Here is a 24,763-nt window from a genome sequence, read left to right as displayed (position 1 = left end):
TGTTAAGGAGTTTTATGCTGCTTTTTTGCAGGTGTTAGACTTTTTTTCAGCTGGCTCTCCCCGTTGATTCCTATGTGGAAATCGTGCATGAGCACGTTGTCAGGGTTTTTTTCCCTGTTTTGTTTGCCATGTGCGGCTGTCAGCCATTTTACTCACCTCTCTTCCTGACTATGGTGTATTGTGGGGAATGCTGCTCATTTCCTGCACTTCCTTTTATGGCCAGACTGGTATGCATCATCCGGGTGATACAGGCTGCAGTCTCAGAATTGTGATGTCATCACTTATTATTTAAAGGGCCTATGTTCAGTATGCTTTGCCTTTGCGTTGTCTCAGACCTGTTTGTGAGAGTTCCTGTGTATTACCTTGCTGCCTGACGTCCTTCATGGTTCCTGATCCCTGGCTTGTTCCTGCTGTTTTCCTTGTTGCTGATTCCGGCTCGTCTGACTATTCGCTTGGCTGCTGACTCAGCTCGTCTGACTACCAGCTCTGGTTTTGACTCCTGGCTTGTTATTTGACTTGTGGACTTTTTATTATTTTTTGCTATTAATAAAGGTGTGATTATTTTTGCACTTCTTATCTCAGTCTGATTCCTGGCACCCTGACATTACGCAAAGGCCATGAATCCTGATGGTGCTAATAATCCACCTTTACCTGCCATCATCTCCAGGATGGATGTACAGGATCACCGCTTGGATCAATTTGCAGTAGCCCTGCAAACCCTGATGACTCGCACTGCACATTTGGACCAAAGTGTCCCACAAGTTATGGCTGCTCCTGTTTCCGCTGCTGCACTTATGCCTACCAGGAGCATGTCCGGTTCTGCACCTCTACCACAGCGATATGGAGGCGATCCTATTCATTGCAGAGGGTTTTTGAAACAGGTGGGCATTTACTTTGAGATGTCACCTCAGGTGTTTCCCTCTGACAGAGCTAAGGTGGGATTTCTCATCTTGTTACTCTCTGACACAGCTCTTGTCTGGGCTAATCCCTTGTGGGAGACAAATTAACCTATGATTTCAAATTACCCTGAATTTGTGGCCTCCTTTCGAAGGGTATTTGATGTTCCGGCTCGCTCCTCCTCTGCTGCTAAACGACTCATGTCCATTCAGCAAGGTACAAGATCTGTTGCTCAGTATGCTATTGAGTTCCGTACACTTGCCGCAGAGGTAGGTTGGAACAATGAAGCCCTTGTTGCTGCCTTCTTTCATGGGCTCATTGATGCGATTAAAGACAAAGTTGCTGCCAGAGATTTACCAGAGGATCTCGAGGCATTGGTGTCTTTTTTGATCCTAATTGACTTCAGAATCAGAGAGAGGCCCTCTTTCAAGGAGCGCTTGCGGAAGCCTCCTGTTCCGTTGTCTCCTACGTGTTTGTTTCCACCCATGCCTCCATTTCCTCCCATGCCTCCTGGTCCTGAGTCACCAGGTACTGCTTAGCCGATGCAGTTGGGATTCACACGTCTCTCCGTGGAGGAGAGGGCCTTTAGGAGGAGGGAGGGGCTCTGCCTCTATTGTGGGTTACAGGGCCACCTTTTGAAGTCTTGTCCTACACGGCCGGGAAACGCTCACACCTAAGGTCCTGTCGGGGGCAGACCTTGGGTGGCTTATCCTCATCCCTGGAACCGCTTAAGGAGAAACCTTTGGTCACGGTTGTCCTTTCCTGGGTGGATTTCTCCATAGTCACTCAGGCTCATGTTGACTCCGGTGCTGCGGGCTATTTCATTGACAGTGCTTTTGTATCAGAGCACTCCATTCCTGTTTTGCCTCGGTCCATTCCACTTGCTATTGAGGCCATTGATGGCAGGCCCCTTCAGCCCGCACTCATTACTCACAAAACTGCTCCGTTGTCCATGGCTGTTGGGGCTCTCCATTTTGAAAGCCTCCAGTTCCAGGTGATAAACTCTCCGCATTTTCCGGTTGTTCTGGGTTATCCCTGGCTCCAAAAGCACAATCCCAGTCTCGACTGGCGCAGGTCCGAAATGTTGTCGTGGTACCCGCAATGTATTTCCACTTGTCTTTGGAAACCAGTAAAAGTCTTGTGCACTTATTCGGTATCTCAATTGCCAGAGGAGTACCGAGAGTTCCTAGACGTTTTTGACAAGGTGCGTGCCGGTACGTTGCCTCCTCACCGGTCTTACGATTGTGCCATAGACCTGCAAACCGGAGCCATTCCTCCTCAGGGCCGGGTGTACCCTCTCTCTGTTGCAGAGAATTGTGCTATGGAGGAGTATGTTGCCGATGCTCTGTCGTGGGGGATCATCCGCAAATCCTGCTCTCCTGCAGGGGATGGCTTCTTCTTTGTGAAGAAAAAGGGTGACGAGTTAAGACCATGCATTGATTATAGGGGTCTTAATCGTCTTACCATTAAGAATGCTTACCCTATTCCGCTCATTACGGAACTCTTTGACCGCCTCAAGGGAGCTACGGTCTTTACTAAACTTGATTTGAGAGGAGCGTACAATCTCGTTAGGCTTAAGGAGGGCCACGAATGGAAAACAGAATTTAACACCAGGAGCGGGCATTATGAGTATCTTGTAATGCCCTTTGGCCTATGTAATGCTCCTGCTGTTTTTCAGGAATTTATTAATGATGTCCTACGAGATATGTTGCAACAGTGTGTTGTGGTGTACTTAGACGACATCCTCATACACTCACCCACTCTTGAGGCTCATCGTTCTGATGTTACACGGGTTCTTCAGAGACTACGTGAGAACGGCCTGTTTTGTAAACTCGAGAAATGTGAGTTCCATCAGACTCAAGTAATCTTCCTAGGTTATGTTATCTCCATTGCAGGGTTCTCCATGGATCCTGACAAGTTATCTGCAGTTCTGCAGTGGCCTCGCCCAGTTGGTTTTCGGTCTATTCAACGTTTTTTGGGGTTCGCCAATTACTGCCGCTCCAGTTCTGGCTCATCCTAACCCTGTCCTGCCTTTCGTTCTTGAGGTCGATGCGTCTGAGACTGGAGTAGGTGCCCTCTTGTCTCAACGTCCTACGCCTGATGGTTCCTTGCATCCGTGTGGTTTCTTCTCTAAGAAATTGTCTCCAGCGGAGTGCAATTATGAAATTGGCGACAGGGAATTACTGGCCATAATTTTGGCACTCACGGAATGGAGGTATCTTCTCAAGGGTACTAGCGTGCCAGTGCTCATTCTTACTGACCACAAGAATTTAACTAATCTATCTGAAGCAAAAAGTTTGTCGCCCCGACAGCCAGATGGGCGCTATTTTTGTCTTGGTTTAATTATGTGGTCTACTACCTGCCTCTCTCGACAATTTTCGCCTCTGTCCAAGGAGGAGTCTGTCCCTACTCCTGTTATACCTCCTGACCATATTTTGGCTACCATACATACTAATTTGACTTCTCCCTTGGGGAGGAGATCCTGGCTGCACAAACCAATGCACCTCCTGAGAGACCTAGTGGTAAGTGTTTTGTTTGTGAGAATCTTCGAACTAAACCTTTGCACACTTACCACTATCCTAAAGCCACAGGTCACCCAGGCAAGAACCAAATGATTTGGTCTGTCACTCGACAATTCTGGTGGCCTGGTCTTCGTTCTGATGTTGCTGCGTATGTTGCCTCCTGCTCAGTTTGTGCACAGAATAAGACTCCTCGACGTCTTCCTGTGGGTCTTCTTCAACCTATTGCTAATTGTGAGCGTCCTTGGACACATCTTTCCATGGACTTCATTGTCGAGCTCCCTGTTTCCAATGGCAATACTGTTAACCTTATGGTGGTTAACTGTTTTTTTTAAAATGTCACATTGCATTCCCTTGATGAAGCTGCCTACCGCTCAGGAGCGTGCTTCAATTTTTGCCCGGGAGGTCTTCCGTTTACATGGGTTACCCAAGGAGATAGTGTTGGACCGGGGTAGCCAGTTTGTCTCCAGATTTTGGCGTTCCTTTTGTGCTCAAATGGGGATCCAGCTTTCCTTCTCCTCTGCATATCGCCCTCAATCCAATGGGGCTGCGGAACGGTCTAATCAAGCTCTGTAACAGTTCCTCCGTTGCTATGTCTCAGATCACCACAATAATTGGTCTGAACTGTTACCTTGGGCAGAATTTGCTCGTAATAGTGCTATTAATGCTTCCTCCAAGTTATCCCCGTTCATAGCGAATTATGGGTTCCCTCCTCTGATGTTCATGCTCCCGCCCTCCTCCATGCCTTCCATGCTCATTTCGCCAATAAGCCTTTTGTCCTCCCACGGGGGAAGGGTCGTTGAGGGGAGGGTACTGTCAGGGATTTTTCCCCGTTTTGTTTGCCATGTGCTGCTGGCAGCCATTTTACTCACCTCTCTTCCTGACTATGGTGCATTGTGGGGGATGCTGCTCATTTCCTGCACTTCCTTTTATGGCCAGACTGGTATGCATCATCCTTGTGAGACAGGATGCAGTCTCAGAATTGTGATGTCATCACTTATTATTTAAAGGGCCTCTGTTCAGTATGCTTTGCCTTTGCGTTGTCTCAGACCTGTTTGTGAGAGTTCCTGTGTATTACCTGTCTGCCTGACGTCCTTCCTGATTCCTGATCCCTGGCTTGTTCCTGACTCTGCTGTTTTCCTTGTTGCTGTTCCGGCTCGTCTGACTATTCGCTTTGGCTCCTGACTCAGCTCGTCTGATTACCAGCTCTGGTTTTGACTCCTGGCTTGTTATTTGACTTGTGGACTTTTTTTTTTTCTTTTTCAAAAAGCTTTATTTAAAACAAAGAGAAATGACATTGACATTGGAGTAATAATATCACATAAGAATCAGCATACAATACAACCAATTGAATCGGTATACAGGTAGCAAGTCTGTCAAAGGCTCAATATACATAAGCTTGCATATAGGCTACAAAGGTCTAGAGTCCTTAATAACAGATTAGAATAGTTTGCAACTCTGCTGAATCCTATCATCTGTGACATAAAAAGGCAAGAATATAATACATTCCAGAAGCTCCAATGTACATTTCAAAACCATAGTAATACTAATCAACTCAGCTAAGGTGCTTTTGTGTGCACCTGTAAGGCTTAATTCTGACATGCACCAAGGCTTTCAGTGCATGTCAGCTAGATTTAGAATAGAAAAGCAGGTAAGCAAAAGAGAAGGGGGAGAGGAAGAGAGAGAGAAAAAAAAAGGGAGGGGGAAGGGGGGGGTACCAGACGCATTCGGGGATTCACACCCTAAAAATAAAGTTTTATCTAATCAGGGAGTTCCTTCATGTATTCATGTATTTCAATTTTGTCGTCCCTCATATATCGGTATCTCTCCAGGGTCAGATATCTGTCAACTCGGTTTTCCCAGTCTAAGTACTGGGGGGTCCGGGCCGACTTCCAGTACTTGGGGATGAGAGCTTTAGCACTATTGAGCATAATATACAAGAGGTGCTTTTTAGGTTTTTCTATTAGTTTGGGCAGACCATGAAATAGCAAAGTTCGGATTTCTATTTATTGTGACATTTAGCTTGGAATCTATCATATCTAGTACTGATCTCCAAAAGGGTTGGATTAGATCACATGTCCACCAGATGTGGAGTAGCGTGCCAGGCTCGCCACACCCTCTCCAGCACTTGCCATCTGATTTCCTATATTATTTTCTAATTCTATCGGGCGTGAGGTACCAACGGGACAGGTATTTATAGTTGGTTTCGAGGATGCCGGCGGAGACAGATGCTTTATTATGGTTATAAAATATTTTTTCCCAATCTGTCTCCGCCAGCTCCCCGCCCATCTCGTCGTTCCACTTTATAACAAACGAAGGCATACCGTTTTCTCTGCGAGAGGATAACAGGTTGTACATAGATGAGATTAAATGCCTTGGAGAAGATGGTAGTAAGCAAAGCGTCTCCAGCCGTGTAAGTTGTCTCGATATATTGTCTGTGCTTTTATGGGTGCTTAGGTAGTGTTGGATTTGTCTATGGATTACCATGAGATATGTAGACCTGATTGCTGTAACTCCTCCAAGGTCTTCAGCTTCCCATTTAAGAGTAGTCTATGGAACATGGTTTGGTCTAGTTGTGCCCTATTTATGTTTGTGTGATGCGTGTTTGAAAATGTAATATCAGGGTTGTGTATGAATGGGGTTAGTGGCGATGGAGTAATAGAGATGTACGGGTGTTCGATGAGTGTTTTGTCCCATTGTAAGAAGAATTCCCCAAAGAATGGGTAGTGGGTGATTATGCCCGGCCTTTTTTTGCTAGAGATCCAGCCTAATGTTCCCGCATTTCATACTCCCAAGATCGTGCATCCTATTTGGACCCACGTCTTTTCTTTCGAATTAGTGCACCATTCCACTTGTGTTTGAAGATTGATCGCCTTTTTATATAAGAGGAGGTTTGGGATACCCAGGCCTCCATTTTCCTTAGCTAAGTATAGGGTGTGTCTAGAAATGCGGGGTCCCCTGCCACCCCAGATATATTCTTCTAGTTGTCCCTGTAGTTTTCGTAAGAAATGGGTTGGGAATGGGGTCGGTATAGTCTGTAAGTGGTATAAAATTCGGGGAAGGATATTCATTTTGACTACACCTATCCTACCTAGCCATGAGATCCTCTTATTTTTCCATGCTGATAAATCGTCCATAATTGACTTTGACAATTGGGGATAGTTAGCTCCGGGGTCAGATTAATCCCCAGGTATTTAAGCGTTTGGGTTTTAATCTTAAGCTTACATATGCTCGGGATTTGACACAACTCTGCTTGGGATAAGTTTATGTTTAGGATTTTGGATTTCGTATGATTCAGATGGAAGTTAGATACTTTGCCATAATCATCGAACTCCTTCAAGATTTCCAGGAGGGAGGATAAGGGGTTAGTAACAGATAGCAGGACATCATCCGCGTATAGCGAGACTTTATGGTCCTGGTCACCTATTTGTATCCCGGAAATGTTCTGGTTAGTACGTATTTTTTGCGCCAGAATTTCGATCGAGAGGGCAAATAATAGGGGTGATAGTGGGCAACCCTGTCTTGTTCCATTTGAGATATCAAAAGGGTCAGATAGTATATTATTAATTTTTACTTGAGCAGTGGGTTTCGAATAGAGGGCCAAAACGTTTTGTATAAAGGAGTGGCTAAAATTCATTTTTGACAGGACAGCTTTGAGAAAATCCCAACTGACCCTGTCAAACGCTTTCTCAGCGTCGGTCGAAATGAGTATAGAGGGAATATTGTTGTGGCAAGCGTAATTTACTAGGAGGTTGGCTTTTATTGTGTTGTCCCTGGCCTCGCGGCATTTAAGTAGGCATTTAATCTTGTTGCGAGAATCTTTGCGTAGATCTTTAGATCCACGTTGAGTAGGGATATTGGCCTGAAGTTCTCTGGGCGGTTGGGTGGTTTCCCAGGTTTCGGGATAGTGGTAACATGTGCTAGTAGCATGGTTGGGGGGAAGTTTTGAGTGTGTCCAATGTCATTGAATAAGGTTGCTAGGTGTGGTGATAGAATGTCTTTGAATAGTTTGTAGTACTTGGCACTTTTACCAGGGCTTAAGTCTTCAATAGGACTTTTACCAGGGCTTAAGTCTTCAATAGTTTTGGATACCTCTTTCACCGTGATGGGAGTATCTAATGCTTCTCTATCTTTGTCTAATAGTGTCGGAAGTGTGTGAGAATATAAATATTCCTTGATATGAGGTTGAGGGGGGTCTCTCTCTGTCGCCTGAGTTGGCGTCCCCTCGTCTTTTAGATTATATAACTTCTGATAATAGGCTCTAAGTGCTGCCGCAATTGATGGGCTATCTGTGCAGGTTTGGTTATGTTGGTTGAAAATTGAGTGTATATGGGATTTAGATTGTCTTCTTTTTAGTGTACGCGCTAAGAGCCTACCGGGTTTGTCACCAAATTCAAAGTATGTTTGTTGCAGTTGTAGTGCTTTTTTTTGGTGGTCAACGGAATGGATGTCTTGAATCTCCTTTCTAGCTTGTTAGAGGGCATTATTAGTTGCTCTATCTGTGGGCATCTTTTTATGTTTAATCTCTAAATCTCGGATTTTAAGGAGAAGGGTGGTGTACCTGATTTTAAGCTGTTTGGAGTGTAGAGCTTTTTGCTTAATCAGCTCACCCCTCAGTACACTTTTATGTGCTTCCCACACTGTTGGGCCCGGCACCTCCCCCGTGTTATTAAGTTGAAAGTATTCTAATAGCCTTGTCTCTATCTGCAATTTAATCGGTTGATTGTTCAGTAGAAAGTTGTCAAATCTCCATATGTATGGTCTGTCTGGTATAGAAGGCCAGTTTAATTTGCATAGGACAGGCGAGTGGTCAGACCACGTCATGGGGAGAATTCTGGAGCTTGTGACCCCCGCAAGTGTAGATTGGTCCGTGAAGAAATAGTCAAGTCTTGTATACACGTTGTGTGGGTGGGAGTAAAAGGTGAAGTCACGTCTGGTAGGATATAGAGTACGCCACATATCATGAACCGCAAGTTCTTCCAGTCTGGAGTTGCACTGCCTAATAACTTTTTTGGAAATAGAGGCTGTCATTCTGGACGTGTCTAAAACTGGGTCTAGAGGAAGATTGAAATCACCTCCAAGTATCAATGCCCCTTTACGTAAGTCTAAAATTTTGTTAGTAAGCCTAGACATGAATTTGTTTTGTCCGTGATTAGGAAAGTAAGCGTTCACTAAGGTGACCAATCTGTTAAATAGCAAGCCAACAATAATCAAGAACCGTCCATCTGGGTCTCGTTCTATATGAATGAGTGAGAAGGGGGCAGAGTGTTTAATCATAACTCCTACCCCGTTTCTTTTTGTCGGACCAGAGGCAAAGTATGAGTTTGGGAATTTTGGATTTGTCCAGGTCGGTTCTCTACCCTTACAGAAGTGTGTCTCCTGCATGAAAATGACATCACAATGTGTTCTAATAGCGTCTCTGATCAGATGTGTTTATGGTCAGCAATGAGAGGGTGTGTGCCCCGTGCGGCTGCATGATGGGAGGTGAGAAAAAAAAAAAAAGGGGGGGGGAAGAAGAGGGGGTAGGTGTGCTGAAAGGAGAGGGGTAGTGTAAGGACTTGGGGTGATGGAAAATAGGGGAGGTAGAGAGGAAAAGTAACAAGGAAGGGATCAAGGAGATTGAGAGTGGGTTATACACAGGGCCCTAACGAAAGGGGGTGTCTGGAAAAGCCAAGATATAAGATGTGCACTTTAGAGTGCCGACAACCTTGGTTCTCCTTACAAAGAGAGTGGGAAAGAAAATGAAAGAGTATCAGAGAAAATGGGATGAGTATCCCTGTGCCTGATAGAGTTAGAGTAAGAAAATAGGAGGTAATGAGAAGGGATATAGCATATCCAGGAGAAAAAAGAATGGTACCCGGATAGTACAGGAGGTTAAACTAGGAGGACAATACATGTTGTAGTGTCCCATCAACATATTACAACAGGCAAAACTGATAACCCCCCCCTGTTCCCAACTTAAAACATATATACATTCAGCATTGATACATTCTATTACAGCATAAGACAGATGACATTAAGATAAAGGGAGAAAAAATAAATGAAAACAGAAAAATTCAGCGACCCATTATAGGGTGGATCCTGGGTAATCTGGTTATCCTCCCGTTTTGGTAACTGTATGTAACTAGTCCCGAAGGGGTCTTTATGGAGGAAGCTGAGGATAATACGCTACAACATCTATGTTTAATAAAGGTACCAGGGCTTGGGATCAGGAGGTCTCCTAATTCAGCTGTTGAACACCTAGGTGTTACATGAGAGCTCTATTTCCATATGGGAGTACGGTTAAGTAGAGAGGTGATAGCTAACAGCTTCAATAAGCTGGGCCGCAAGTTTAGAAAAACCTGGAGGTGGGAAAACAAGTGAACCAGTTAGAAAAATAATGCAGCTCACCCGGGATGAGACCTATCTGGGCATTATATAGATCTCATTAGGCATAGTCAACAGTTAGCAAGGGGCTAGCCCTCAGAGCTAGCATTTCTTATCCATTTTGGCATCTAATATGTTACTAGCACTCTGCTAGGGATAAAAAAGATTGGTGCCTAAGTAGTTTAGGGGGCCAGGCAAGAGGGGTAAGTCATATTGCAATATCCTAACATCATATGACAACAGAGAAGACTGAGGACACCACCCGCTCCCCCTTTAAAACAATAAACGGTCAGCGTAAATACATTCCATAATGATACAATACAGTAGACATTGAAATAAAGAGAGAAAGAACAGAAATAAAAAACAAGAGGGCCTGAAGACCCGTTATAGTATGGTATCCAGTTATCTTAGCCAGTCTCCCATCTCAATGTCTATTTGGTGCTAGTCCAGGGGGAACCTCTAATGAGGAGGTTTTAGGTTAGTAAGCAACACCTCCCATATTGAAGTAGAGATTCCTGAGTCTAGGGCCAAAGGGCCTCAAACTACAGCCGTGGGCTACCATGGCGTAATTAGAAATACTATATTTAAATGAAACTACTGTTAAACAAAGGAGTAGTTGCTAATGACTCTAATGAGTTGGTCCATAGAAACAGTATAACATGAGAGGGAATAAACAAAAGGACCAGCTAGAGAAATAATGCAACATAACAAGAACAATACTTATCTGAATTCTATATAAACCACATTGGAAGTGTACGACTGGTATCAAGGGACTGTCCTATACAGCTTGTGTTATTTGTCCCTACTAGTGTCTGGTGATTTGCAAGCACTCTGATGAGGTTCTTCTTCGTCAGGTGTGGGAATGTCCACGTCCAGTATTTTGCAAAAATCTGGAAGATCCGCTTGGGTCCTGTATATGGCCTGCTTCCCATTGCGTGGGGCTATGAGGCACACAGGGAATCCCCATTTATATTGAATTTTGTGGTGCTGTAGGACACTGGTAATGAACCTGAGGTCCCTTCTTTTTTGCAGGGTGATGTGGCTCAAGTCTGAGAAGACCTGAATAGGTATGCCAGCATGTGTAAGGTCCTTGATGGTGCAAGCTTTTTGAGCAATGGTGTCCTTATCTTTATAGCTTAAAAACTTGATGATAATGTCCCTCGGGGGAGCTTTGGGGGAGGGTTTTGGGCGAAGGGCCCGGTGTGCTCTTTCTAGAGGGATATCAGGGGAGCTTGGCGTTCCTTTGATGGTGCGGAATAAGTCTTGTAAATTGCCCTCTATAGCTATATTATTCACTGACTCCGGTACCCCCCTGATAAGCAAATTGTTCCTTCTCCCCCTATTATCAAGACTCTGGACTCTGGACAATAGAAATTGAATGTCTCCCTCTTGCTCAAAGGCCCTTTGTGTGTTAGAGTTAGCTTGGGCCTGTAAAGTGTTCTGTTTGTTTTCCAAGGTGGTGACCTGCTGGCTGATTTGTTGGAAGTCTTTCTTTAAATCACCAAACAAAGACCTCATCTCTGTTAGGACGACGTTAATGTCAGCTTTTGAAGAAATTACATTTAAGTCACCCCTAGTTAGAGGTTCTTGGGGTTGCACGTCAGATATTAAACTTGATGTAGTTAATGGTGAAGGGGCCTGCGGTGTGGTTTCAGCAAGTGTTTGGTCAGAGCAGGTGTTAGACATTTTTAGGAAACTGGTCAAGCTGGCGCTTTTAGGGCCTTTTTCACTTTTGTTATGTTTTCTGTTGGACATGGTCAGTAAACGTGCTTAAGCAGAGACAAAATGTCCAGGGAGAACACTCTGAAGTTGGATGCAAGGTGTGTCAGTATCTTCTTATGAGCTACGTGCTGCGCTTTGCGTAGTAATAGATGTGTCCCACACCGCACCTTTTTATATTCACAAGCTGCTATTTAAACCTGCCTGTGCAGCCCACGTACAATAGTTCTACGACCCCAAAAACTCTAGTAACGTAATGTGCTGGATTTGCTGCACAACTATACAGCGATCCCCTTGGTGTATAGGGATCATCTACAGGCCCCGGTGATACAGAGGGTGGCTAGGTCGCCACGTGTGTGAGGCCCTTGTCCAGAGTGTGTGCGCCTACAACCACCCGAGCGGGTCTCCCTTCTTACCGGATCTCTGCAGTTCAGGTCCGCCGCTTATCACCTCAGTACACAGGCCGCCGTCTCATATATTAAGGCACTGCGTGGAAGAAGGTCCGCTACGGCTCGCCTGCGTAACCGCTGTGAGTGATGGCCGTCGGGAGGATACCTGGTGTCTCCTTGGCTAGCAGTTTGTATCAAGAAGGTGTTATCCCAGCAGTCAGGTGCGAGGAAGTCCAGATAGACCGCAGTCTCCCGTGGTTGAAAACCTCCGCTAAATGCTCCTTATGCTGTGGGAATCTCGTGCAGGGATTTCTGTCGCTCCTGTACTCCAGTTGGTATAAAGTTTTAGAGGGATCCCTTCATGTTATACAGTTGAAATCAGGCACAGGGCTTAGGAGCCAGAAATTAAGCAGCCATGTCCCTGCGTGGCCAGGCTCTGCCCCCAACTTGTGGACTTTTTATTATTTTTTGCTAATAATAAAGGTGTGATTATTTTTGCACTTCTCGTTTCAGTCTGATTCCTGGCACCCTGACACACATACAACCAGCTCACCACTGACTTAAGCAGCGCTGGTATTGGATTGAGGTAATGAGCAAAATGTTGCTCAACTCTCACTTCTTATCTTTTAACGACGGGGTTCTGAAAACTCGTAATACCACCTCTGCAGGTAAGTGAGCGGTCAGAGAAAACTGCTCGTTAGCACCGCACAGCCTCTAATGCAAAACTCGTAATCTAGGTGTTTATTTTTTTAAAGCATAAAATGTCTTAACCTCTGTATTTTTGGAAGCATAGAAATGGATATTTGTGGACCTAAAAAGCAATGACTAATAGTAACATATTAGATAAATACTGCAAATAGATGTATACATATTTGACAATTTTTCACTTTGTTTTACAGGAAAACAAGATGTCCTTAATCATAAACAGAGATATATGTGGATATTTTCTATTTTAACATAGAAATTGAGGAAATATTGGAGTTTGGTATCAAATTTTAAATTATCTGTTATGCAAAATGAAATATAGATACTGACGAGAGTTTTATTAACGCAATAAGTTATAGTATGTTAAATAATCATTATATAGGTAGATATTTGAAATGTAGCAAAAATGAATGTTAAGACTATATTGCTGCCCCCTAGGGGATTAAAGCTGGTATGACAGCCAAATGAATTGTCCCTTAGAGCACATAGAGAGCCAATCAGAGAGGCACCTCCCAGGTGACCAATGAGATGTTCAGCTCCGAAGGGCCTCCCATATTGTTTCACCAATGATTAAGACAATATAAGCTGAATGCAAGAGCAGAGAGAGGCTGCTGACTTTTTCTGGAGGACTATTAACTGAATAATTGGCTGCGTTGGAACACAGTTACTTTAAGCAAATTGGGCTACCTTTTCTTATCCATATTGCAAATACACTTATTTTCATATGAGGTGAAACAAAGAAGTTTTGGAAGCTAAATTATCGATTTGGTCATTTTGGGTGAAGTATACGCGATTGTTAAATATAAATATATATATATATATATATATATAATATTTAAATCAAAGGTATTTAGCAACTATAACTAAACTGCAGTAAAGAGGTTTAAAAGAGCATTTTTTATTTTTAGTTTGCATTCATAGTCCTGTATAGTGTTAAACTAATCATTAGTGCTAAGTAATTTATTTTTGCAAATATATATATATATTAGAATTTTCTTTATTGCTACTAAAGAATTTATCTTGTCTCAGATAACTTAGCATAGTAACTGACGCCTAGATTTAGAGTTCTGCGTTAGCCGTCATAACCAGTGTTAAGGGGTCCTAACGCTGGTTTTGGCCGCCCGCTGGTATTTAGAGTCAGTCAGGAAAGGGTCTAACGCTCACTTTCCAGCCGCGACTTTTCCATATCGCAGATCCCCTTACGCCAATTGCGTATCCTATCTTTTCAATGGGATCTTCCTAACGCCGGTATTTAGAGTCTTGGCTGAAGTGAGCGTTAGAACTCTAACGACAAAACTCCAGCCGCAGAAAAAAGTCAGGAGTTAAGAGCTTTATGGGCTAACGCCGGTTTATAAAGCTCTTAACTACTGTGCTCTAAAGTACACTAACACCCATAAACTACCTATGTACCCCTAAACCGAGGTCCCCCCACATGGCCGCCACTCTAATAATTTTTTTTAACCCCTAACCTGCCGACCGCACACCGCCGCCACCTACATTATCCCTATGTACCCCTATTCTGCTGCCCCTAATATCGCCGACACCTACATAATATTTATTAACCCGTAATCTGCCCCTCCCAACGTCGCCTCTACCTACCTACACTTATTAACCCCTAATCTGCCGACCGGACCTCGCCGCTACTCTAATAAATGTATTAACCCCTAAAGCTGTCTAACACTAACACCCCCCTAAGTTAAATATAATTTTTATCTAACAAAATAAATTAACTCTTATTAAATAAATTAATCCTATTTAAAGCGAAATACTTACCTGTAAAATAAACCCTAATATAGCTACAATATAACGAATAATTATATTGTAGCTATTTTTGGATTTATATTTATTTTACAGGCAACTTTGTATTTATTTTAACTACGTACAATAGCTATTAAATAGTTAATAACCATTTAATAGCTACCTAGTTAAAATAATTAAAAAATTACCTGTAAAATAAATCCTAACCTAAGTTACAATTAAACCTAACACTACACTATCAATAAATAAATTAACTAAACTACCTACAATTACCTACAATTAAATCAACTAAACTAAATTACAAAAAATAAAAAAAGAATACAAGAATTTTAAACTAATTACACCTACTCTAAGCCCCCTAAAAAAATAACAAAGCCCCCCAAAATAAAAAAATGCCCTACCCTATTCTAAAATAAAAAGTTAACAGCTCTATTACCTTACCAGCCCTTAAAAGGGCCTTTTGCGGGGCATGCCCCAAAGAAAACAGCTCTTTTGCCTTTAAAAAAAACATACAATACCCCCCCAACATTACAACCCACATACCCCTAATCTAACCCACCCAAACCCCCCTTAAAAAACCTAACACTAAGCACCTGAAGATCTTCCTACCTTATCTTCACCCAGCCGGGTATCACCGATCCGTCCAGAAGAGGGTCCGAAGTCTTCATCCTATCCGGGCAGAAGAGCTCCTCCAGAGGGTCCGAAGTCTGTTCCGATCAGCCAATAGAATGCAAGCTCAATCTGATTGGCTGATCCAATCAGCCAATCGGATTGAACTTGATTCTGATTGGCTGATTGAATCAGCCAATCAGATTTTTCCTACCTTAATTCCGATTGGCTGATAGAATCCTATCAGCCAATCGGAATTCCAGGGACGCCATCTTGGATGACGTCATTTAAAGGAACCTTCATTCGTCGTTAGTCCGTCAGTGAAGAAGGATGGCTCCGCGTCGGCTGCTTCAAGATGATCTCGCTCCGCGCCGGATGGAAGAAGATAGAAGATGCCGCCTGGATGAAGATGTCTGCCGGTCCGGATGTCCTCTTCTGCCCGGATAGGATTAAGACTTCGGACCCTCTGGAGGAGCTCTTTTGCCCGGATAGGATGAAGACTTCGGACCCTCTTCTGGACGGATCGGTGATACCCGGCTGGGTGAAGATAAGGTAGGAAGATCTTCAGGGGCTTAGTGTTAGGTTTTTTAAGGGGGGTTTGGGTGGGTTAGATTAGGGGTATGTGGGTGGTGGGTTGTAATGTTGGGGGGGTATTGTATGTTTTTTTACAGGCAAAAGAGCTGTTTTTTGGGGGCATGCTCTGCAAAAGGCCCTTTTAAGGGCTGGTAAGGTAATAGAGCTGTTCAATTTTTATTTTAGAATAGGGTAGGGCATTTTTTTTATTTTGGGGGGCTTTGTTATTTTTTTAGGGGGGCTTAGAGTAGATGTAATTAGTTTAAAATTCTTGTATTCTTTTTTTATTTTTGTAATTTAGTGTTTGGTTTTTTTATAATTTAGTTTAGTTGATTTAATTGTAGGTAATTGTAGGTAGTTTAGTTAATTTATTTATTGATAGTGTAGTGTTAGGTTTAATTGTAACTTAGGTTAGGATTTATTTTACAGGTAATTTTGTAATTATTTTAACTAGGTAGCTATTAAATAGTTATTAACTATTTAATAGCTATTGTACCTAGTTAAAATAAATATAAAGTTGCCTGTAAAATAAATATAAATCCTAAAATAGCTACAATATAATTATTTGTTATATTGTAGCTATATTAGGGTTGATTTTACAGGTAAGTATTTTGCTTTAAATAGGATTAATTTATTTAATAAGAGTTAATTTATTTCGTTAGATAAAAATTATATTTAACTTAGGGGGGTGTTAGTGTTAGGGTTAGACTTAGCTTTAGGGGTTAATACATTTATTAGAGTAGCGGCGAGGTCCGGTCGGCAGATTAGGGGTTAATACTTGAAGTTAGGTGTCGGCGATGTTAGGGAGGACAGATTAGGGGTTAATACTATTTATTATAGGGTTTTTGAGGCGGGAGTGCTGCGGTTTAGGGGTTAATACATTTATTATAGTGGCGGCGAGGTCCGGTCGGCAGATTAGGGGTTAATAAGTGTAGGTAAGGTAGCAGCGACGTTGGGGGGGGGGCAGATTAGGGGTTAATAATTATAATGTAGGTGTCGGCGACGTTGGGGGCAGCAGATTAGGGGTTCATAGGGATAACGTAGGTTACGGCGGTGTCCGGAGCGGCAGATTAGGGGTTAATAATATAATGCAGGGGTCAGCGATAGCAGGGGCGGCAGATTAGGGGTTAATAAGTGTAAGATTAGGGGTGTTTAGACTCGGGGTACATGTTAGGGTGTTAGGTCCAGACTTAGAAAGTGTTTCCCCATAGGAAACAATGGGGCTGCGTTAGGAGCTGAACGCTGCTTTTTTGCAGGTGTTAGGTTTTTTTTCAGCTCAAACAGCCCCATTGTTTCCTATGGGGAAATCGTGCACGAGCACGTTTTCAAGCTGGCCGCTACCGTAAGCAACGCTGGTATTTAGAGTTGAAGTGGCGGTAAATTATGCTCTACGCTCCCTTTTTGGAGACTAACGCAGCCCTTCAGAGAACTCTAAATACCAGCGGTATTTAAAAGGTGCGGGGGAAAAAAACACGCGTATCTAACGCACCCCTTTGGCCGCAAAACTCTAAATCTATCCGTGACTGTTTACATTATGAATATATATACTTCTGGTGTTCTAATTAGAATTGTATTAGAATCATTTGTGGGTTCAATAACTTAATTGTACCAGTCTGAATGTTAGTGGCTAATATCTTGATTAGATATGTGCATGGCGAAAAAATTCGGCTCGGATCGATTCCGATTTTTTAGAATTTCGTTTCAGATCGATTCGAATTAGGAAAAATTTGAATCAATTCGGTTCGGATTCGTTTTGGATTCATTCGGATTCGAATCAATTCGGCTGGATTCGGTTTGATTCGGTTCGGTTTGCAAATTCGGAATTTGGTGGGATGTGCTGTGTATTAGACTAGTATTATGTACTGTATATTAGGTGTAACCCATAGCAGAGTTATATAACCTAATATACTGTACAATACTAGTGTAATCCATGGCCATCCGAAACTACCGAATAAATCCGAACTAATTCGGATTTATTCGGTAAATTCAGCACTATTTTAATTCGGAAATCCTAATCGATCCGAATCCCGAATTTTACGAATTTGGCCGAATTTCCGAATCGATCCGAAACAAATCGCACATGTCTAATCTTGGTATCATTGTGGTATTTTAATGAAATTCAATTGTGAATAAGGTAAATTTTATGATCTTTGCATAACATATTATAATACTTTAAACATGTATAATTTGATTCAGATCTGGTTTTCTACAAATATATTTCAATGTGTCTATAAATTTTAACTAATACAAAGAATTTAGGAATTTACATCAATTTTATTGTTTCGTATATGCATTTTATGGGGGGTTTATTTTAAAGGATAATTATTAAATATATTGTATTATAACCCGGCCATATACTGACAATTTGGAACACGAAACAACCTATTAAACAGTGACATCAAAGTAATAGGGGACAACAGTTGCATTAAAGGGACATTAAACCCCCCAAAATTATTTTGTGATACAGATAGAGGATACAATTTTTAAAAAGTTTCCAATTTACTTCTATTATGAATTTCTTTTCATTCTCATGTTATTCTTTGTTGAAGAGATACCTAGGTAGGTAGCGTGCACATGCCTGAAGCACTACACAACAGGAAGTAGTGCTGCCATCTAGTGCCCCTGCTAATATAAAACATTGATGCAAAACTGCTGCTATATAGTGCTGCAGACACGTGCACACTCTTGAGCTTAGATTTCTGCTTTTCCATAAAGGATAACAAGAAAACTAAGAAAATTTGATAATAGAAGTAAATTAGAAAGTTGTTTAAAATGTTATGTTCTATGTAAATTATGAAATATAAAAATTGTTTTTATGTCCCTTTAATGTGACAGTAAGAAGACCCAGAAGAAAGTGACTTTTTTCTGACACAGATTTTGAGTCTAATGAGGATGATGACTTACAAGACTTTGTTTCATTTATGTCCAGTGGGCCATTCTCAGATAAGGAAGGTGGAGCACTTGGTACAACTCCAGATGCTGTCACTCTGAATGTTCGCCCTCCTCCCACATCAGGTTCTGCTGGTATACTAAGGGCAGATTCAGATGAAATAGGTGATAGTCTGAGTAAACCAAGGGTCAAGTATCCTATAAAACCTCACAAAGGAAATAAATATAAACAGGCTAGAGTTAAAGCAGGAGGAAATTCCTTGCCCTGGGGTAAGCAGAATTTTCTAACAGCAAAGGCAAAGAGAGCAACTACCGCTCCTAATTCACCTCTCGGCATCCAGTATGTGTCTCACACGTATGACGTGGTCAGGTCTAACCGCAGCTGCAGCCTTTAATATACTAAAACTCCAAACTTAGTGACAGGGTGCAATGCCCCAAAGTGCAGGGAACCAGCCACATAAAGCATCCAAGATAAGAAGAATTCGGCAGCACAGCAGTAAAATTTCAAAAGACACTTTATTCTTTGTAAAGGGCAAGCAGGTACAAACATGGAATGATGCCTGATGCGTTTCGCGCCCCCTAGTGGCGCTTCATCAGAGTCTCTGATGAAGCACCACTAGGGGGCCTGAAACGCGGTCAGAGGTCATTCCATGTTTGTACCTGCTTGCCCTTTGCAAAGAGTAAAGTGTCTTTTGAAATTTTACTGCTGTGCTGCCGAATTATTTTTATCTTGTAAGCAGGATTTTCTGCTTGCCCCTGGGACAACAAAGAGGAGGGGGTGGAGAACAAAGGAATAAAGAAGAACAAGTAAAAAATAAGAGAGAAACAACTACCGCAGAGGGAGCAATATACTCTCAGACAAGGGAGACAGAGCAACAGTCTTCAATTTGACAGAGGCTGAGTTATCAGTACTTAGCCTAGGCCTAAATTTTGTGCCAACTGTTAGATTTGACTTATTTGAAACCATAATGTATCTTAATAGGTTTGTTAGGAATTTAACTCTAAAACAAATCTTTAAATCAGAACAGATCATTAACACTGACGAGAGCACAATGGCAGACGTCAGTGCCACTCCTTAAAATGACTACTTTTTATAAACAAAGCCTGTGATTTTTTTTTTTATTTATACTCACTGGAAAAGGAGAGTAATCAGTCATATAAATGTATAATTTAACATACTGGATTTAAACCTAAATCAGTGTTCTTTCCTACACAAGGGAAGGGGGCAGTATTAGAATCTTTTCATAAAAGAGTTGAGGAAGCTATTTTGGCATTACATTATAGTAAGACATATCGAAGAGGAAATTTGACCCAAACCTAGAGAGAAGTGTTAATAACACTACAGAGTAGAGAAGAATTGGTCATCAAGCAGTCGGACAAGGGAGGCTCTATAGTGGTCATGGATAGATCATATTACATATCAGAGGCCAATAGACAACTTTGTGATACAGAGGTAAACACAAAGTTGGCAAGTGAGCCCACATCCCACTATAGATCCTTACTCTACGATTTGCTGGATGACAATATGAAACTGGGAATTTTGGATGACTCAACTATGAATTGTTTGTTAAGGACCCAGTAGTCCCAATATTCCACCACCTACCGAAGGGTTACAAATCCATTTCACAAGTTAAAGGCAGGCCAATAGTCTCAGGCATAGGTTGGGTTGAATCCCTTTTGCATCCACTTGTATATAAGCTTCATTCGTATTTGCGAGACACAAAACATTCATTGTCAACACTTGAGAATTTTAGTTGGCATGATAACATGGGTTGGCTGACAATAGATGTGCTTGGCCTATATTCGGCCATCCCTCATGATAAAGGGATAGCAGCAATAGGCTACATGATTTGTTATTTTGGTGAATATTCAGTGACTCTAAAGGAGTATATCTTGAGAATCCTAGAGTTCTTACTGATACACAACTACTTTGAGTTTGGGGGATCATTCTACTTGCAGAAGTGTGGGACAGCAATGGGGGCTAAATTTGTCCCAGCTTACACCAATCTATTTATGGGTTGGTGGGAGCTGTCCCATGTTCACTCAAGTACAAAACCCTTTCATAACTCAATTATGGGTTAATAGAAGTATATTGATGACCTATTGTTTATTTGGTCAGTAACAAAGGAAATTAGTCTTAGCTTTTTGGCATATCTAAATGGGAATAAAGTAGGTTTACAATTCACCTCTTTCTATGATCAAGAAAAAACTCCCTATCTGGATGTTTTTCTAATAGGAGTTCCCAAAGAAGGCAGCGTAAATACAGCACTGTAAAGAAAGCCTATAGCATCAAACACACTCTTGCACGCTGAAAGTTGTCATCCCAAATATATGAGCCATGGGATAGCAAAGGGACAATTTTTGCGCCTGAGGCGCAATTGTTCAGAGGATGAAACCTTTCAACATGAAAGTAGAGCTCTATATCAAAAATTTCAGGAAAAGGGCTACTATAAAATAATAATAAAAAGAGCATATAATGAGGTTAAGAGTCTTGATAGAACAACATTGTTGAACACTGTATCAAGGGAACAGAGTAGGGAGCATAAACCTACATTTATAACTATGTATAGTACACAATACCATTCAATTTGCAAAATAATTAGGAAAAAGCTTCCAATCTTGCTGGCAGATGATGATTTGAAAGACCTAGTTAGAGATGGGTGCAATTGTGTATCCAGACGCAATGTCACGATTGACAACTTAATCTCACCTTCTGCCTTGAAAGAGTTGAGACCTGCTAGTAGCTGGTTAGCATGCAAGGTGCATTACCGCTGTGGAAACAGTACTTGTAAGGCCTGCCAATTTTCTATTACAGGCAAAAAAATAATAATCTGCCGTAACACAAAAGGTTTTTACTCATAGGCATTGTACAAACTGTAGGTCAGACTACATCATATATGTGATTAGCTGCTCTGGCTGCAATTGTCAGTACGTAGGATGCACCTTAAGAGAGGTGAGAGTGCGCATCCGAGATCATTAAATGACATTATACATGGTAACAATGTGTCAGGGGCAGCTAAACATTTTATATCCCATCACAATAAGAACACTGAGTTCTTTACTTGGATGGTCATTGACAAAGTGCAGAAGAAATGCAGAGGGGGAGATAGGTATAGAGACCTGTGTAAGAAGGAATTTTGGATTTTCACATTGAAGACTAGATACCTCAGGGATTAAATCTAGTCACGGATATCATTAATTTTTGGTAATTAATTGTGTACTAATAAATGTATGTTTATTCCTTAACTATCCAATGATAGGATGTTAGCTGTATATATTTATTTATTTATAAAATATTTACCAGGAAGGATACATTGAGATGTCTCTCTTTTTCAAGTATGTCCTGGATGAACAAAGCATTGCATTGATAAAATAGGGTACAATAAAATACAAAAACAATATTAATAAACAATATTACAAAATTTAACATAGAACAGGTAGGAAACATATTATCAACCATAACAGGTGCATTCTGTTTTGAGATATGTAGGGAGGGATCTCTTAAAGTATTTTAGGGGAAGAGGGAGGTCATTCCATATTTTTGGTGCTCTGTAGGAAAAGGAGGATTGAGCTGCTTTCTTTTTATACTGAGGCAGACTAAATAAAGTGCAGGTACTGGATCACAGGTTATAGGATGTGGGAGCAGTCGGGGAGAGCATTCTGCTCAAGTATGGTGGGAGCTTTCCAGAAAAGCTCTTAAACAAGGCTGGAAAGATGGAGGGTGCGCCTGGATTCCGACAGACAGTTTAGTTCTTTTAGCAAGTCACAATGGTGGGTCCTGTAATTACATTGTAGCACAAAGCGGCAGTACGAGTTAAACAATGTATTAAGTTTATTAAGGTGGGTTTGTGGTGCAGGTGCATATACTACATCCCCATAATCAATGATTGTCATCAGAATTTGCTATACAATATTTTTATTTACTGTAGGGCTTAGGCAGGATTTGTTTCTGTACAGGGCACCTAGTTTTGGATATAGTTTAGATGCAAGTTTTTCTATGTGGAGGCTAAAAGATAGATTGGTGTCTAACCCAAGTATTTGAAAGAGTGGACTGTGGTCAGTGTGCTATATGATTTTGTTTTAATGCATAGATGGGAATTTTATAATTTGTGTAATTTAGGAACAGTTCCAAAGATCATTGTGACAGTTTTGTCAGTATTTAGGAAGAGTTTGTTTTTTTTGTGATCCACTTTTCTACCTCTGTGAACTGGACTTGAAGCACAGCCTCAAGTTGCGGTCGATTGGATTTTCTTGCATAGATTACCGTGTCATCTGCGTACATGTGTACAGTTGAGGATTTGCAGACATTAGGTAGATCATTTATAAATAATGTGAAAAGTAGGGGGCCAAGAATAGAACCTTGGCGAACACCACACGTGACTGGGAGAGGGAGGGAGTCGCTGTCAGAAATGGAGACATATTGTGATCAATCCGATACATATGATCGAAACCAGGTTAGTGGACGATCACCAATACCTACGTTTTTTAGTTTGTGCAATAGATGTCGTGGTCTACTGTGTCAAAGGCTTTTGCAAAATAAAACTCATAACTAAAGTGTTAAAAAGTACACTAACACCCATAAACTACCTATTAACCCCTAAACCGAGGCTCCGACATAGTAGCCACTATAATAAACCTATTAACCCCTAAACTGCTGCCCTCCAGCATCACAAACACTATTTAAATATTATTAACCCCTAATTTGCCGTCCACCCACACCGCCGCTATAATAAACCTATTAACCACTAAACCGCAATCCCCCCACAACGAAATATACTAAATTAAACTATTAACCCCTAAACCTCTGGCCTCCCACATTACTACATAAATATATTAACCCCTAATCCTAACCCTAACGTAACCCTAAATCTAACCCTAACACCCCCTAACTTAAATATAATTAAAATAAATCTAAATAAACCTTACAATTATTACCTAAATAGTTCCTATTTAAAACTAAATACATACCTGTAAAATAAAATAAAAAGTTTAGTGTAGGCTAGGTTTTTTTTATTTGGCGGGGGGTTATTTTGATAGGGCTATTAGATTAGGAGTAATTCGTTTTTATTTTTGAACATTTCGTTTTTTATTTTGTGTAATTTAGTGTTTATTTTTTTTGTAATTTAGATAATTGTATTTTAGTAATTTAATTTATTTGATTTGATTGTAATGGTAGGTTTTAGTGTAAGACAGGTTAGGTTTTATTTTACAGGTAACTTTGTATTTATTTTGACTAGGTAGTTATTAAATAGTTAATAACTATTTAGTAACTAGTCTACCTAGTTAAAATAAATACAAACTTACCTGTGAAATAAAAATAAAACCTAAGATAGATACAATATAACTATTAGTCACATTGTAGCTAGCTTAGGTTTTATTTTACAGGTAAGTTTGTATTTAGTTTTAAATAGGAATTATTTAGGTAATAATTGTAAGGTTTATTTAGATTTATTTTGATTATATTTAAGTTAGGGAGTGTTAGGGTTAGATTTAGGCTTACGTTAGGGTTAGGATTAGGGGTTAATATATTTATGTAGTGATGTGGGATGCCAGAGGTTTAGGGATTAATAGTTTAATTTAGTATATTTCGTTGTGGGGGGCTTGCGGTTTAGTGGTTAATAAGTTTATTATAGCGGCGGTGTGGGCGGATGGCAGATTAGGGGTTAATAATATTTAAATAGTGTTTGCGATGCGGGAGGGCGGTGGTTTAGGGGTTAATAGATTTATTATAGTGGCAACGATGTCGGGGAGTGGCGGAATAGGGGTTAATCAATTTTAATAGTGGCGGCGATGTCCGGAGCGCCAGATTAGTGGTTAATAAATGTATTATAGTGTTTTGCGGGAGTACCTCGATTTAGGGTGTTAGTGTACTTTTTAACACTAGTTATGAGTTTTATGGTACAGCTGTGTAATGTAAAACTCATAACTACTGACTTTAGATGGCGATACGAATCTTGTCAATATAGGGTGTACCGCTCACTTTTTGGCCTCCCAGGCAAAGTTGTAATACCGGTGCTATGGAAGTCCCAATGAAAAAGGACATTTTTAAAAGTGCGGTACTGACGTTGCATGATGGCCAAAAGGTGTGCGGTACACCTATACCTACAAGACTTGTAATAGCGGCGTTAGGGAAAAAGCAGCGTTATGAAGCATAACAATGCTTTTTCCCTCATAACGCCAAACTCGTAATCTAGCTGATTGATAGGTACAGGTCTAAAATTTAACTTCTCTATATTGGGACTTTGCAACTTTAGTGGGGCCTGATCCACATTTGTAGTTTCAGGATGTGTGTCATTTATTAGATTGGCAATCAGGGGGGTGGAACAGCCAACAAAATAA

This window comes from Bombina bombina, chromosome 4 (assembly GCF_027579735.1).
Source record: "Bombina bombina isolate aBomBom1 chromosome 4, aBomBom1.pri, whole genome shotgun sequence".
Classification (NCBI taxonomy): domain Eukaryota; kingdom Metazoa; phylum Chordata; class Amphibia; order Anura; family Bombinatoridae; genus Bombina; species Bombina bombina.
Note: the sequence above shows the minus strand (reverse complement) of the source record.